This window comes from Gopherus flavomarginatus, chromosome 8, assembly GCF_025201925.1.
Source record: "Gopherus flavomarginatus isolate rGopFla2 chromosome 8, rGopFla2.mat.asm, whole genome shotgun sequence".
NCBI classification, from domain to species: Eukaryota; Metazoa; Chordata; order Testudines; family Testudinidae; genus Gopherus; species Gopherus flavomarginatus.
In genome coordinates, this window is record NC_066624.1 from 98,715,244 (window position 1) to 98,720,070 (window position 4,827).

The following is a 4,827-nucleotide window of genomic DNA, read 5'->3' on the forward strand; positions in this document are numbered from 1 at the left end:
TCTGTTGGTCTTGCAGAGGATTGTCTGGGTGCAGTCCTTTCCCAAGCCTTGAGACTCTTCCAGACACTGGGAGAGTACTTATATCTCAGGTGTAGGAGGAGGGGCAGTTGAAAGGAGACACAGAGGGGAGGGTTGGGGGAAATGACTTGCAGTCAGGAAGACGGGATTAATCAACATGAATGTTAATGAAAAACCCAAAATTTAGCAGCACTTCAACACCCTTTAGCTCGGAACAATAGTAAAGGATAGAGAGATTTGGAGAACAAATCAACAATTTGGAAACAGAGAAAGGGATCAGAAGATATGGTGAAATTTAAAATGCTACATTGGGAAGTCATGACTTCTCATTTTTCTATCAGTCCAGCTTCATGAACGATAAAAAAACAATAGACAGAGTCTGCAATAATGGGAAATTGTGTTGAATTGTGCAGCAGCAAAAGTATAGGATGCCTGAACTGCTTCAGTATATGTTTACAGTACATGCTGTTCGGTTCTAGCAGGATCGATAGAGCCATGATCACCTTCCTTGGCTTCAGTGCAGGATTTGTGTATTGAATTATAATGCTTCCTTTTGCCTGTCACAGAATTTCAATAGGGAGAGTGGAAAGAAATTCTTTCCAGCAGATATAATAAAAAGAGATGGCTCACAAAACGGAGAGGTCACAGTAATTAATTCTTAATCGGCATAAAACTTGCGTTAAAAGATATCTGTGTGTACATTGGCACTATGGAAATACAAATAAATGATAATGCATACACCCACACCGAAAGAGATCTATCTACTTATCTGTACACATGCACACAAATACATATCTATACAAATAAATAATTATTTAACATAATGCACTAACCTTTTTTTTTACATATTATAAATATACAAAATTACCCTTAATATTTTCACAAAAATTCTTCATTTAAAAAAGCTCTCATACCCAGCCTTTCAATAACAGTTCGCCAGTTCATGGTTTCTTGTTCATTAATAGCATTTAACCTTTGGCCCAGGTGACTAATCAATAATGATGAGCTTTGTACTAGATCATTAGTTTGGTCCTGGCTGCTAGCTCATGAGCTAATGTCCCTGCTGGGATAATGAGCTAAACTGGTGCTCCTTTAGTCTGAGCGATTGGTGACATCTTGAGCAACAAAAAAACCACCACAGTAACTCTGGCATCTGCAGCAGCGCAGCCAGAGATTGAGTAATACGTTTACTCCAAAAGGGAATCCGTATTGGTTAGAACTGAGGAATTTCACGTGGCTGCAGCCTATGATCAATCTGTCCTTTGGCCAGAGGACCTAAGATTCCAGTGTTGTCAGTCAGACACCTTTCACATGGGCATAAAATGTACTTTGTAAAGAAGAAAAAAGAAATCTTTGCACTGGGTGCATGTGCAAGTAAAACTTTAACTTAAGGAGAAAAGTTCAGTCCGTTAATCTATTCCTATTGATTTTTGAGCTGTCAGAGGATCAGCCACAAGAACTAAAGCTATTGAAGTGTATTTATTTTTGAAGAAGGGAAGTAGTCTGAACCTTTTGAAGTTGTCCCCATATTTTTAGCTTTTATTTGCTATTTTTGACCATATCCTCCTCCTTTTCATCAGTGTGTGCTTGGAAAGTTTTCAGAGTAGCAGTCTTGTTAGTCTGTATCCGCAAAAAGAACAGGAGTACTTGTGGCACCTTAGAGACTAACAAATTTACTTGAGCATAAACTTTTGTGGGCTACAGCCCACTTCATCGGATGCATGCAGTGGAAAATACATATATACACAGAGAAGATGAAACAATGAGTGTTACCATACACACTATAAGGAGAGTGATCAGTTAAGGTGAGCTATTATCAGTAGGAGAGAAAAAGGACTGTTTGTTGTGGTAATGAAAATGGCCCATTTCCAGCAATTGACACGAAGATGTGAGGAACTAGGGGGGAGGGGGGAATAAACACGTGGAAAGTGTAGATTTTACAAACACCATTTTTTAATATTGTATTCAGACACTAGGCAGAGCAAAATACAGTACCTATATATAGGTTGGTTGACAGGACGAGGGAATTAACAGCTTTTCACGTTTGGGTTGGATTCTACAGTGAGTAGATATGGGCCCAAACCAATGCATTGAATCTAAATAATCCTGAACATTGTGAAAATCTGAGGCTCAGACACATCTCTCATTTAGACATGTTTCTCTTTGGGATTTTTTGCCCAATTTATTATTAATCAGTAGATATTAGAGACATAGGCTAGGATGTAGGGTAGAGACAGAAGAGAATCGTAACAGCTTTCAGTGGGAGTTTGCAGTTGCTCAGTATTTCTGAGGATTTGGCTCCTTGCATATAACAAATAGGTTTTGGTAATTCTCCACATAAAATTCTATAAGGCACACAGAGTAATAGCACAGCACTAAGAGGCATGTCTACACTTACCTCCGGAGTGATCCGGAGTGAAGATGCGATATATCGACCCCCGAACACTCTCTTGTCTACTCTGGTACTCTACCTGCGCGAGAAGCAGATGCAGGGTTGATGGGGAGCGTCAGCAGTTGACCTACCGCAATGGAGACACTCCAGTAAGTAGATCTAAGTATGTCAACTTCAGCTACGCTATTCATGTAGCTCAAGTTGTGTAACTTAGATCGATTCCTCCCCCCAACCCCCCACCCCTGTGTAGACCAGGCCGACTGTACTGAAGTGAAAATGAACTTCTGGACTTGTGTGAGAAGTAAGAAGGTGGAACTCTATTCCTGGTTATACATTCGCAGTGCCAAGAAAGGGCAAGGAGTACACTGCTCAAGTCATCTCCCTGTTTCAAAGTCAAAAGTGGTGTGTAAGTGAGTCTAAGGCTTTGTCCACACCTACAACTCGTATCAATGTAGTTTACTTACCAACTTCGTTGATTTACAATTTAGTTTACTTACCAAATTAAACTAAATTGATTTAAGGACTTTTAAAATTGATTTAATAGAGATCAAACAGAGGGTATGTCTACACTATGGGATTATTTCGATTTTACAGAAATCGATTTTTGGAAACAGATTGTATAAAGTCGTGTGCACGCGGCCACACTAAGCACATTAATTCGGCTGTGGGCATCCATGTACCGAGGCTAGCGTCGACTTCCAGAGCATTGTACTGTGGGTAGCTATCCCATAGCTATCCCATAGTTCCCGCAGTCTCCCCCACCCATTGGAATTCTGGGTTGAGATCCCAATGCCTGATAGGGCCAAAAATTTGTCACGGGTGGTTATGGGTAAATGTCATCAGTCAATTCTCCCTCCGTGAAAGCAACGGCAGACAATCATTTCATGCCCTTTTCCCTGGATTGCCTCATCGGGGAAGATTACAGAAATTGATTTTAAGTGCCCTTTATATAAAAGTAAAGGGCTTTGTTGTGTGGATGGGTGAAGGGTTAATTCGATTTAACCCTGCTAAATTCAACATAAACTCATAGCATAGACCATAAACTCATAGGCCAGAGTTTTGCACTGATTTAACTAAATCAGGTTTAAAACATACTTTAGTTAAATGGGTTCAAGTTTATGTGTAGACAAGACCTAAGTGGGGATGAATGGATATAAATTGATAAACGTTACATGCTGATGAACTAGAATTCATTTAGGCCCCAGTTCAGCTATCCAGCCCTACTCAGCAAAGTACATCATCACATGCACATGTCCCGTTGAATTCAGTGGAACTTGAGCATGTGCTTAAAGTTAAGCATGTACTTAGGTGCTGTGCTGAATAGAGATAGACTTAAGCATGTGCATAAATGCTTTGCTGAATTGGGGCCTTAGAGTTTCCTAAGCCACCTTAGATATCATCTCTGAATTTGGCTCTTCTACGGGAAATATTCTCCAAGTGACAAGATTTCATTGAAAAAAAGAAAGCTCACTGGTGCATGTGCCTTGTATGAATGAAAGAAAACAGAACTAGTGCTCACAGCAGGAGATAAACTGCAGCTACCCACCAGCATAAAGTAAGTGCTGTAGCACCCTTACGGAAACAGAAAAGATTGCCAAGGAGCATGTCTGGGCTTCCACATTCTTCAAACAAGTCCCAATCATTTTTAAATAAAGAAAGCTAAATAAAGAAAGTCCCTGGTCCTGAATGACTCAACCATCTTCAGACTTCCGCTGACCTCCTGGTTATCCTCTTTTTGTCTGAGCATCATCTGAGTGCGTACCAGTCTTTTGTGGCAGGGACACAAGATCTTCCCAATCACATTGTATTCATTCTTACACGCATCAGGACAATCAAGGAGATTCCATTTGGCTTGGAATTTGGCTAGATTGGACAACAGAGTTTAGATGGTGGGTGTTTACTGACCAGATAGATCATTTAGTCATGAATGGCTGAATTTACTGACAGACACCTGAAGTCAGGCTCTTTTCACAGAAAAAGTGGATGCTGGGGGCCCAATCCAGCAAGCTCACCATAGGCCCAATGGAATGCTCATAGAAGTCAATGGAAAGACTCCCATTGACTTCAGTAGGCTTTGTTATCAGACCCCATGCGCAGAATTCCCATTGACCTCCATGGCAGCACTGTGCGTGGAGGGACTGCAGGATCAGAATCTTAGCTAAGTGAATCTCAAACTGTATCCATGGGCCATGCATTGAAACTAACCTAATGGACTGTTAGTAATCTCTGTGTTGTTTCAACAAATGCCTGGGAAGCACATTTATCACACAGTAAATCAAACCATGCTTTAATGCAGAGGCTTGGTGTTCACCAAACCTCTGCTGAAGACATACTCATATTTACAGTTTAAACAACAGAGAGAAAAGCTGCTGCCAGTGATATTAAGAATGGGGAGCTGCAACAGAGGAACCACACAA